At 36.8% G+C, this 13,394-nt stretch overlaps 1 long non-coding RNA gene across 1 annotated transcript in view; it reads right to left on the bottom strand.

Annotated features, from left to right (window-relative positions):
* LOC121493886 overlaps nt 1-11,582 on the bottom strand; it is a 104,847-nt gene extending 93,265 nt beyond the window's left edge. The window contains exons 1-2 of the long non-coding RNA XR_005988579.1: nt 11,472-11,582; nt 11,100-11,186 (exon numbers count right to left, since the gene is read on the bottom strand). This is a non-coding gene — a long non-coding RNA (uncharacterized LOC121493886). The remainder of the gene's footprint in view (nt 1-11,099; nt 11,187-11,471) is intronic.
* Nucleotides 11,583-13,394: the final 1,812 nt, after the last annotated feature.

Consider the following 13,394-nt stretch of genomic DNA (forward strand, 5'->3'; position numbering starts at 1 on the left):
AGTTTCAAATAAGGCCATGTTCTCTCTCTCTCTCTCTCTCTCTCTCTCTCTCTCTCTCTCATTTCTAACTTTACTGAGGTTTAAGTGACAAAGGTTAAATTTTTAAATTTTTAAAAAAGATTTTATTTATTTATTCATCAGAGACACAGAGAAAGAGAGGCAGAGACATAGGCAGAGGGAGAAGCAGGCTCCCTGCAGGAAGCCCGATGTGGGACTCAATCCTGGGACTCCAGGATCACACCCTGGGCTAAAGGCAGGCACTCAACTGCTGAGCCACCCAACATCCCTAATTTTTAATTTTTAAATGTACGTGATGATTTGATATATATAATGTACACTGTAAATAAATTCCTACAATTGTGTTGGCATATCTGTCATCTCATATATTTATTATTTCTTTATATCTCACTTATTCACTATTTTATTTTGGCAAGAACATTTAAGTTCTACTCTCAGCAAATTTCAATTATACAACATAGTATTATCAACTATAATCATCATATTAATACATTAGACCTTCTGACTTTATTCATTTTATAACTGCAAGTTTGTACCCTATTACCAAACTGTTCTCATTTCCTCCAACCCTCAGCCCCTGACAACCACCATTCCATTCTCTATTTCTATGAATTTGATTTCTTTCTAGATTCTACATATAAGTGATACCATGCTGTATTTACCTCTTTCCATCTGGCTTATTTTTCTTAGCATAATGCCTTCCACGTCCATCCATGTTGTCACAAATGTCAAGAATCCCTTCTTTTTTATAGCTGAATAATATTCCATCATGTGTGTATGTATGTGTATATGTGTGTATATACACACAAGCTTTTATATGTACATGTATATGTGTGTGTATTTACACATATATATGTATACACATCAAAAAAGTATATATGCACACACATATATATCACATTTTTTTATCTATTCATCTGTTGATGGACATTTAGGGCATTTCCATTTCTTGGCAATTGTGAATGATGCTGCAAAGGACATGGGAGAGCAGATGCCTCTTTAAGATAATGATTTTGCTTCCTTTGTGTATATATCCAAAAATGGGATTGTCAAATCATATAGTAGTTCTATTTTTAACATTCTGAGCAACCTTTACACTATTTTCTGTAGTGGCTGCACCAGTTTGCCTTCCCACCAGAAGGGCACAAGGGTTCCCTTTTCTCCCCACCCACATCAGCGTTCATCATCTCTGGTATTTTTGATAATAGCCTGCTAACAAATATGAGGTGACATCTCACTGTGGCTTTGATTCTCATTTCCCTGATGAATAGTTATGTTGAGTACCTTTTCATGTGTATCTATATCTTCTTTGATTATGTTTATTCAGGACCTTTGCCCATTTTTAAATTGGGCTGTTTTTTGCTATCGAGTTGTATGAGTTTCATGTATATTTGGGATATTAGCCCCTTAACCAGGTATATGTTTGTATTTTCTCCCATTTCATAGTTTGCCTTTTTATTTTGTTGGTTTCACTTGTCACCTTGTTGTGTTGAGGATTTTTAGTTTGATGTGGTCCATCATGCTTATTTTTGCCTTTTTTGGAGGGAAGGCAGTTCAAGTTTTTATTTAAATTCCAGTTAGTTAACATACAGTGTAATATTGGTCTCAGGAGTAGAATTTAATGATTTGTTGCTTAATACCATACCCAGTACTCACCACAACAAGTGTCCTCAATGCCCACCACCCATGCAGTCCATCCTCCCCCAGCTCCCCTCCAGCAAGTCCAGTTTATTCTCTGGAGTTAGCTCATTTTTGCTTTAATTTCCTTAGTTTTTTATATCAACTACAAAAAAATTATTGGAAGGCCAATGTCAAAGAGTTGTGTTTTCTTCTAGGAGCTTTAAAATTTTAAGGCTTAATCCATTTGGGTTGATGTTTGTGTATGGTGCACGATCAGAGTACAGTTTCATTCTTTTAAATGTGGATATACAGTTTTCCCAGAATCATTTATTGAAGAAATGATCTTTTCCCCATTGCATATTTTTGGTGGCTTTATGGAAGATTAATTGACCATTTATATATGGGTTTATTTGTGGGCTCCCTATTCCACTCCATTGATTTGTCTGCTTATATGTCAATACCATATTGTTTTGATTACTATAGCTTTGTAATATACTTTGAAATCTAGGGCTGTGATGCCTCCAGCTTTGTTCTTTGCCAGAGTTATTTTGGTTGTTCATGGTCTTTTGTCATTCTATTCAAATATAAGTTTTTTTTTCTATTTATGTGAAAATACCATTGGAATTTTGATAGAGTTTTATCTATAGTTTGCCTGGGCTAGTACGGACATTTTAACAGTATTAATTCTTCCAATCTGTTTACAATCAAAAGAGTAAAATACTTAACACTAAATTTAACCAAGGAGGTAATAGATCTACACACTAAAAGTATAAAATACTGATCAAAGTAATTGAGGAAAAAACAAATAAGGCTCCATCTTGTGGTTCCTACTAGACATGAATTTTGGGGGAACACTAAGTTAGTACACTCTGGACTTTGCATCCTGGTCACATCACTTGCTGGTTGTGAGACTTTGGGCAAGATGCTTTATATCCCTAGTTCTCAGTTCCTTTGTATGTAAAAGGAGGTCAGTGTTATTCCTACATACACTGCAGAGCTGCAGTGAGGACAGCCCAAATGAAGGTATGTAAAGAGTTTAGCGCAGCACCTAATGTATCAAGTAAGCTCTAGGAAACAACATCACTGAAATGAATATAGTAGAGTATAATAGGATATTTATGATAAAGTCTTTCACTAGAACAGTGATGAAATACTAGAGCGAAATTCCTTCACATGGTTTTATGAAACACCAAGAAATGGAGTTCAATGATGCCAATCTCTTAAAGACCAAAGGGCACAAAAGAATATATAGAGTAGTTGCTCATAGGGTTTCTAGGTATGAATAATGCATTATTCTAACTGAATTGTACCAAAAGTCTTATTATATGAATTCAAAAATTAATACCAACAACTCCAAAAGGGACAGTATTGGGTGTGATGGTTTAGAGTGGAGAGCTAATGCAGTGAGCACTGACTTAGAGAACTCCAAAAGGCACAGTTTGAAAAGAATGAACCCTGGAGAAGGATGTACCGCATGTCCTTCAAAGAGTGCTTTGTGATTACTGTTTCTTACAATCGAACTTGTGTGAAGACTGGGAAGTAGAGAATCGAAGGTTAAGAGTGGTTACATTCACTTAATAGATGTGAGAGCCGAGAACAGCTTTAAATTCCTTGAATAGTAAAGCCACAGCAGTAACAGCAGCAACAATACTAGTCGTCTTGGGAGGGATGGCTTTGTACACTGTTCTACACATGTTCTGTGCATCGTTTCCCTTAATCCTCACTGTCTTCTGAGGGATATGCCATTAATTTTTTCCATCTTTCTTAAAGATAAAACTGAGGCACAGAGAAGTGAAATGGATTAATGAAGTGCTACTTGCTGACAGGAAAAAAAAAAAAGCATTGGAATTAAGCAGTCTGGTTCTACTGCCTGTGGTTTTTACCCTATGTGGTTTTCAATTGTATTACAAAAATAGCAAGATCTTTGTACATTCTGGAATGTGGGGAGACCCAGTCACTCCCTCTATTAGTGAGCAGCATGACTTTAAGGATGAGATATTGCCCAGAAAGGAGTGTGAGGACACTAGATAACTAGAAGCTTAACTTTCTTCCATCAATTTTATTTATTAAATGTTTCTCTTTTAAGATTTTATTTATTTATTCATGAGAGATACATAGAGGGGCAGAGGGAGAAACATGCTTCTTGCAGAGAGCCCGATGTGGGACTCAATCCCAGGACTCTTGGGATCACACCCTGAGCCAAAGCCAGATGCTCAACCACTGAGCCACCCAGGTGCCCAGTCTTATTTATAAATGTTTATTGTGTGCCTCTTCTGTGTTAGGCACTCAGAAAATAGAATTTTTCTGAACCTTGACTTTCAAGGTGGCCATGTGGCTTAAGAGACCACCATGTCTCCTAACCCTGCCCCCATGACCAGAAAACAAAATGACACTTTCCATTTAGGGTTTTGCTAAAAGTCAGGGGGAAAAGAAAGTTATTGAAGGGATTCAAATAACATAAAAGTATAAATATTGTATATTGGAATTAGGATTTGAGCTGAATATAAAACATGTTTTTTAAATATATGAATAAAAGACTTGACTGAATATTGTGCTCTTTCATGCTGGGTTAAAAATGGATTTTTTTGGTAGAAATAATGTTTCTTTCTAACCCCCCAAATTTATGTTTCTTTCTCTCCCCTTCAAAAAAAATATTGATTGATAAAATCCAAGATCGAGCTAATTGTCAGTGTTCAAACAGTTGTTTGACTCAGAATATATCATGAATCAAAAATAATCTTTTAACTCATGCAAATTACTCATCAAGAAGAATAATATGATTTAATAAATGTGTCTCCCTATTTAAGTTAAAATATTTGAGCCCAAATTAGCAGCATGTCTTGTTCTTTTTCGACATCTTGGAATGGAATAAAACACAGGAGAGAGAAGTTTCCTTTGTCTGGTTTAATTGCTTTTGGGGAGATGGACCATGTAAAGCCACCTGAATTGAATGATAAGAATGTCAAGATAGGAGTTAAAGTACCATAAAAGTTAGGAATTAACCCTAATGTGGTAAACAACTTGCAGTCTTAAAGATACTCTAAGACACATTTTTACCTTTGTGACTTCCCTTTAGGAATAAAGAAAGACAACTAAAGATGAATACACACCCATCTTGTCCTTAATACAAATAAGTTCATTACTATCAGCTTTGTTGCCAGGAATACCCTTTCCTTAGAAAACTGTGAGTAAATTATGAGAAAATTATTCTGATACCAAGATTGAAAGGGAAAATTGGTGCTATTTTAATTTGTTTTGCTTTCCTCACATCTAATGAATGGGGGTTTGTGCCTGCCTGTGTGTGTGTGTGTGTGTGTGGTGTGTACATGCTTAATTACTTTAATAATTTGGAGGGAAACGGGATGTTGGAAGAGATTCTCTGCAAATTCAACTTGAAAGGAATTGTCAAACCACTTGAGTAGGAAAAGAGACTGAAGAAAATTGAGTGCTTTCCATGAGCCAGACCCTGTGCAATTATCTATATACACAAGGATGAAGATATTAAAAAGTTCTTGTCCTCAAGAAACTCAATGGTGACTCAATCAGGACTCAGAGCTGTAAGCAGAATCGAAAGCGAACATTCAAGACGAGCTTGCCTGGTACTAAGTAGCCAGGGTAAGGTGTAGTATGGATATGGGAAGATAAGAGGTTGGAAAAATAGGTTGGAACCAATTTTTAGAGTGACTTGAATTTAAGACTATCAAGTTAATGCTCTTCTATTTTTTTTTCCTTTCTTCTATAGCCAAACAAGGAACAATGTCAAAAAGCTACATGAAAAGACTTACTTTTTATTATTTCATCTGTATATATTTCATCTGCACTACAGATTAAATGTTTATGTCTCCCCCAAACTCATATGTTGAAAACCTAATCCCCAATACAATAGTACATTGAGATGTGGCTTTTGGGAGGTGATTAGGTCATGAGAGTGGAGATAGGATTCATATCCTTACAAAAGAGGTTCACAAAAATTCCCTTGGCCCTTACACCAGGTGAGGTTAATTTAAAAAACAAAACTAAAAGCAAACAAACAAACAGAAAAAGACTCTCCTGAGATAAAGAATCTGCCTATGCCATGATCTTGGACCTCCCAGCCTCCAGAACAGGAAGAAATAAATGTCTGTTGTTTATAAAACGACCCAGTTTATAATATTTTCGTTATAGAAACCCAAACAGACCAAGACAGTCTAAAAAAGAATGCAGAGGACAGGGATTTTAAAGGCTGTGAAACACATAACTATTTTGCCCTTGCACATTGATATCGACAATTTTTTTCATTTTAATGGTAAGGGTCTATTTTAAATCGTGTTTTGCTTTTCTGATGTTTAGAAGGATTTCCAGGTTTGCTGGCTTGTACTGTTTTTTAACTTTATTTTAGGGTTTGAGCGAGAAAGTTCTAAACTGTGAGCGATAATGAGAAATTTGATCTATGTAGAAGCACTCTGTGGGGATGCTGGGTCTCTGTGGCTTACATATGTTTAAATTGGGGTGGATGAGTCAACCAGGGCAGACCGAAGGCTGTGATTTGGTCCTAAATTTAGGACATACTGTGGCAGTGTCCCTTCCTTTAGCAAGTAGCCAGCTCTGGGAGTTTTCTTTCTACGGCGCTATTTGAACGTGTAAAAACACCGCACAAAACCTGTGCAACAATCAGAGCCCTGCAAATCTAGATTTTCCCCACTCTCCTTGTAATTTTTAGATCAGAGCCCAAGTTAAACAAGGCAGCCAGCCAGTGGGTATGCTGCAGGGAGGGAGGCTGAGCAAGGGGTAGCTTTCTTTCCATGAGCAAATCAGGAGGGTTTATATCTGGATGCTTAATTATTTGCAGTTTCTTTTCTCTATTTTCACATTTATAAAACAACAACAGCAAAAATACCTTATGATTGTGGTAGTTGAAGCTTTGCTGGGAAAAGTTGATTCCATAGCAAAAATTTGAGGTGGAAAGAGAGGCTCAAATCAGTGTTTCTCAAATACCTGAGGCAAATAACTAGTTTTGTTTTTTTTTTTTGTTCGTTTGTTTTACATTTTCAATATGTTGAAGACCATAACTTTTGTAAAATCCAATAAAAGTTACTAGAAAATGAAATAAAAGGCATGCAAAATATAAGCCCCCAATTTTTATCATTAGATTCAACAGATATGTTTTTTTCTTTGTCAAGCTGCTCTCTGGGTTTCTAAATGAGTACAATTTCTGTTACTTATCTCTTCACATTTTGCGGAAAGGCTCCAGTAAGTGAACCACATTTGGAGCAGCACAGGCTTGGAGGATTCTGAAAGCAGTCAGAAAATCCCAGAGCAAATGATACAGTTTAAAAAAAAAACCCAAAAGCTATACATAAAACATTGCTTAAGTCAGAACTACCTTTGTTTCTCTGCATTTTTGTTTTTTTTTAATTTTTTAAAACTTTTTGTTTGTTTATTTCTCTGCATTAACCCAAAATGCAACAAGTCACAAGTTGGTTGCTTTCTGATTTCTGTAAAAGTAAAGTAATTGTCTTTTGAGTACTAAAGTGGTAGCTGTTGGTAGAATTCAGAAGCAAAACCCTTTGTGTGTGTGTGTGTGTGTGTGCGCACGCACGCGCGCATCTGTGTGCATGTGCACATACACACTCATGGGTATGTGCAGAGCTATTTTAAACAATGACCTATAATTTGGAGGAATATTGGGAACTTTATGAATTCTCAAAAGTAGCATCAAAAGAAATATATATTCTGGAATTCTGGCAATTGCTTCTAGTTGTTTCCAAATTCATCTTTGTAAAACTTACAAATATAGAATGGAAGCCATCTCGGGGAGTCTCACTGAATGATATTACCTCATCTTTTAAGCTATTTTTTTGGCTGCTTTTTTTCATCACCCAACCTGTCCCTCCATAAATCATTTCCTCTGCTCCTCCCAAGTTTACATTTCCTCTTATTAAATGATGAAGAAGAGGCTGACAGTCATTTCAACCTGCATTTCCCCCTGCTTCCCAAACCATAGAAGTCCTGATACTCTTTCTAGGAAACAAATGGTTAGCCAAAAAAATCGAAACTCATTCCCAATTGTCTCTTGCAGTCAAGCGTAATTTTTTAAAAGATTTTATTTGTTTATTCATGAGAGACAGAGAGAGAGAGAGAGGCAGAGACACAGGCAGAGGGAGAAGTAGGCCCCACGCAGGGAGCCCGATGTGGGACTCCATCCAGGGTCTCCAGGATCACGCCCTGGGCTGAAGGTGGCACTAAACCACTCAGCCACTCAGGCTGCCCAGTCAAGCGTATTTTTGAGACTAATTGTAAACAATAGGATATGGGAAGTTTTGAGACCAGGTTGTGGGAACCATACTTAAAAGTTCACACTTGGCGCACCATCTCGCTCTTTGCCTCCATCTGATTTCTGGCTGAAATGAGGATTTCCATTCATCTTGGTGATAACGTTGTCTTAAGAGTGGGAATGTGGTAGAATGAAATGTTAGGTGGAATAAGGAATTCTGACGTCTCCAAAAACCATCCCATCTCCATATCATTTCACACAGATTTCCTCTGAAATTTTCGACCTTGAAAGAATGTAAACATCTGCCTTGTTTAACCAACTATGACTCAGAAACAAACCTTACTCTAACTGAGAGGAGTGATAATAGGAGAAGTAGATCACAAATACATTTCTGTGTCTTTTGGCTGTGGTAGCCGTTAGCTCTATGTGGCTATTTAAATTTAACTTAAATAAAATGTAAAATGCAGCTCCGAGGTCACCCTAGCACATCTTATGTGCTGAATAGCCACATGTGGCTAGTACAGAAATTTGACCAGTACAGAAATTATGGCTATTTCCTTCATCATAGAAATTTCTGTTGAGCAAAGCTGATCCAGAGGACAACAAGACCTGGATTATTCCTTATTGTAACAAAACTAGATATTTACTAAAAATTTTTCATTTCAATATCTTTAAAGTACTTACATACTGAGTCACCCAGGTAAGTCAAATAAATATGTTAAAAATAAAATGATATATAGTAAATTGTGAGACAATGAAATATTTGATCACAAAGAACACATGTATATTCCTGGGATAGATGGAGACAAATTTCAAGGGTTGATCCAGGGCCTGAAGTAAGTCATTCTGAGCCTTTCTACCTCCCTCCTCCAACTTTCCCACTGATTCTGGAAAAACACCCCAATTGACCTTAAGGCAGGACCTGAGGATAGAGGTTTGATGAGACTTATTTATTATACGTGTGCATGTATATGACTATTTCCACACATAGGCATAAAAAATATGTCTATACACATAAACACATATGTATACACACAAATATGTGGTCTACTAATTAATTATACATAGCCCGCCTATGTAAAATAACCCAAGAAAACTCAAACTCTGTCTAAAATGGCTTATCTTGTGTGCAAAACACCCATTGAAAACAAAAGCTAACACATTCCATGGACGGGCTGTCATTGTGTTAAGGCGTCTACATATATGTGTTTATTGAATCCTCAGTTCTAGGAGGCAGGTTCATCTGTTAGTTCCCTTTCAGAGATTTGGAAATTGATCCTTCTGTGATGTTACTTTGCCCAAAGTTTATCTTGGAAGTAATCAGTGCAGATCCACCCTAAAGTGACCCCCCCCCCCACCCATGGGCTATACTTTTATATATACCCCATTCCCTTGAGGTGGCCAAAACCTGTCACTTGCCTCTGACTAATAGAATATGACAATGGTAAACATGGGTTTTTTATCTCCGGGAGTTTGACCTCTGAGTTTGCATATCTAACCTCTGTGATAACCAGCCTCTTAAAGGATCAAGCTTCCTGTCCGGTATCCTAGAGATACACAGAGATTTACTTTGAGGTCTAGATGTTTATGAGGCCAAGGATAACAACAAGGTGTGTTGCAAGCATAATATCTTATGTGGGTCATTTTTTTGTTTTGTTTTGTTTTATTTTGTTTCTATCTAGAGTTTAGAGGTACTTAGGTAACTGGTAGGTAGGGCCAGATATAGATTGAAGGAATGACATTTATATATTGGTACTGGTTCTGCCCTTATTTGTATGACCTTGGGAAATTCCCAGGTTGCCCTCTGCCTTCTCATTTCCTTTGTGACACTGAGTTATTTTATTCCATTTTCAACTTGAAGCTAGGCCTACTGATTATACCACACAATGATGATTGCAAAAATGACTTGTTTCAAATGACAAGCATTTACAAAATATTAGCTTCCACATCTAAAATCCATTTCAAAACTCACTTAAGTGAGTGCTTACTCAATGCAGAGCACGATTTATTTTCACAGATTGCATAAGTATTGATTCTTCTTCCCTCCTTTAACAGACTGGAACTAAAGTTCATAAGCTGCATGATTTGCCTCTATGACCACAAGACAAAAACTCAAAAGTCCCGATGTATTGAGCTGTTAGATACAAATGTGGCTTCTGGATCTTTGGATCTATATCCATGGCCTGCACATCTTCCATATGTTAAGGAACAAATAAAAATGACAGATGATTTTAATTGCATGTTTTTTTTATTCTGCCAGATGAAGCAAGGTCTAGCCCAACTATCCGAAAAACAAGGCAGTGGGGCTCTGCGTGTATTCTTGGCTCTCATTTAGGGAGCTGTGTTTTGAAAAATTAGCATTGTTTTTAAATTTATTTCTTGAACCCCATCCCTTATAAATTTACCACTGCATCTACCAAGAATTTAGGAACATTAATTTTCTCTTGTCAGACATCCTCTCTAAAACACACATTGCAAAGAACCACTAATTTCATTTTCTTTCTGTTTCATTTCATTTCTTTCTTTTAGGGATCTCTGTTTAAAAGAGCTTTTAACAGTCTTCAGTCGCATATGGTGCATATGCTTATGGAATAGACAAACCAGCTTGAGTAAAACAAGAATAAAAATAAACCACACAGACCTAAACTCCAAACTTTTTGGGAGGTCCTCAATGGTGCTTTTTTTTTTTTTTTTTTTTTTGTACTGTCAATTATTCCTGTTTGGAACCAGGAATGGATTTGTCCCAAATACCCAAATACGGCAAGAAAGAAGGCATTGTTCTCCAGATCAAAGAATCAAAGTAGGCCTATGAGTTCTTGAAAATTCTTCATCTTACAAGATTTGCAGGCTTTCTTCATGAACAAAAACCTTCAGCAAAAGATGAGAATTATTGCATGTGCTTTGCTCAAGGATGAACTTGACAATTTCTATTTGACAGATTATAAAAAGGCAGACATTAAACATAACAAGCCACATAGCAAAGCGTAAAGTCCTCAAACCCAAATATTTAAATTTTGGCTACTCAAGAAGCCATGGAAATAAAATGGAATTTCCTAGTGAAATCCCTTTGGCATTGTCTTCCTGCTGAATATTTTCAAAACATACTGAGCAGTCTATTTCCTTAGGGATCACTTTTCTCTGGTTGCTTTATATGTTTACACATGTTCAACTACTCATTGTATTGTCTATTATAAGAGAAAATTCATACCATGCATTCAGGTTTGGATCCAGGTGATTACCAGATTGGTCCAAGATGTGGGTGCAGAATGCATTCATGTCTAGATGCTATTTCAGCCTGTGTAGGGAGAAGGGAGGGAAAAAAAAAAAAAAAACAGAAGAAAGGAGGAGAGAGTTAGGTTTAGTGGCTTCACTGCTCTAAACTTGCCAACACTGCCTTGGAGATCTGACAAGTTCTCTGCTCCTTGCTGCTTGAATAAGAATCAATCAGGAAATCAATTTTAAAATATTAGGCATGCACAAAGCAGAAAGGAAAAACAGAGCAACTGGAACTTGTTCTCTAGAGTTTGTAAACATGATGGTGTGATAAGATAAGAATTTAAACAACATATAAACCACCTACCTGAGAGAAGTCATCATGTTCATCATTACTGGCTCATCATCGTGAACATGGCACAGGCTTCAAAGTGAAGATTGGGATGTGACCTGTCAGTGAAGGAACTTGTAGTTTTAAGAGGACGAAAGAAGGCAAGAGGTCATGCCAGGAACTGAAAGCTCTGTGAATAAAAGGCTGGGGGGGGGGTAACAAGATATATTAAGGACAACAGTGGTAATGAATGTAAATTAGAGAAGCAAGTTGGTGGTTATACTGTGTTAAAAGCACTCACTTTAAAAAATAATTTTGTTTATTGAACAAATATTCTTCCTTTCACCAAGAAAACAACTCCTTTCCCTTTTGCATTTTTCTCTAATGTCTTTCCTCTTTGTAATATGGCCAGAGAGCAATAATATTTCTCCTGTAGAAAAAGAAACAGTGTGGGAACAGGGACAAACTTCCACTGACCCTTGGCTTCCTATCGGGAAACCACAGGAGGCACGAGGAGTCCAGCCTACTTGGGCTCCTGTCCTATCTGTGAGGGGTAGCTGTTGTGACCCTGTGAGGAAAAGAAGCCATGAGGACCAGGGTTTTGACTTTTCCAGAGAAACTTATGCCTGAGCTTTAGTGTAAAAGTTCTCAATATCTTTATTGTTGGCTCAGTCTTTTTTAAAACGCTGTGCAAGCCAAAAATGCACATGTACAAGCAAGAACACCCTCCCTGGCCACCAGAGTGCAACTTCTAATATTAAAGACAAGAGTGCTATAGGACTGCAAAAATAAGAACTTTTAGGAAATTAGTGGAATTAGTCTTCAGGTTTCAGTACATAGATCCAGATCCGGGCTTTTACACAGAGCCCAGATTTGATTCATTCGGTAAATGCTAAAACCATTCTATTTGCATAGCATGTTCTCTAAAGCATTTTCAATTGGAACTGATTTTGTATTTGAGAGTGAAAGAATGTATTCCGGCAAGCTGATGTTTCCTTCTGTGAAGAGCTGCTTTTCCAAGGGGTTGACAAACACCCGTCTTGGCCCTTCAGCATTTTTCTATGTGCTGAATGTGTTCCAGGAGCATAGATCACTTTTATTGCAGCATGCAATATGTTTGATAATAAACTTTTAAGCTCTGTTTATTAGACTCCACATACAAAACCATTACTTTCTTGGCTAACACCGATACCTTATCTAATGGGAAAGATAAAGAGTGATTTCAGTAAGAAATTTTAAAGAGCATTTATACTTGGGAGAAAAGAGTAATCAAATCACCTAACATTTATTTTCTCCTGTGTGACTGGCATTATAATATTGATTGATACTGCCTTCTATCCATCTCATGCATAAGCATGTTGACTCTTTCTGTGTGTGGTGAGCTCTAAATAATTGTTTCCTTGGAGTTAGACAAACAGATTTTACTGCCTGAGCAGAAAATATCTGATAATTGCAGGAAATTTCAGAAGGACTGCAAGAGGAAAAAAAATACAAAAAACTTTTGAGTCTGCTGTATTTGAAGCTAATGATTACTAGATAATTTATGAGCAGTTGGCCTCATTCAAGTATAGATCTGACAAATGGGGATGACATTTTAATGCCAGTTGAAAGGCACAATGTATGTAATACTTCATTATTTTCCTTTTTTTTTTTTTTTTACTTTTCTTAGATAATTTGATATATAAAATAGCACAATGAGACTGTAAGCCTTGGTTTAAAAAAAAGTGTGTGTGTGTGTGTGTGTGTGTGTGTGTGTGTGTAAGTGAAGTTCAGGAATTATCCTCATCACACACCTATGATCATTTAGCTGAGTTTGAATGATGTACCCATTGTTTCAAGCTAGTATGTAGCAGAGCTGAGCCTCTGCTTCTTAGCCACAGTGATTTCTATCACGATATAGAAATATATATGACATACATGTGAAATATCAAATCACCTAGCATTTATTCTCTCCTGTTT

Source organism: Vulpes lagopus, chromosome 6 (genome assembly GCF_018345385.1).
Source record: "Vulpes lagopus strain Blue_001 chromosome 6, ASM1834538v1, whole genome shotgun sequence".
In the NCBI taxonomy this organism is placed as follows: domain Eukaryota; kingdom Metazoa; phylum Chordata; class Mammalia; order Carnivora; family Canidae; genus Vulpes; species Vulpes lagopus.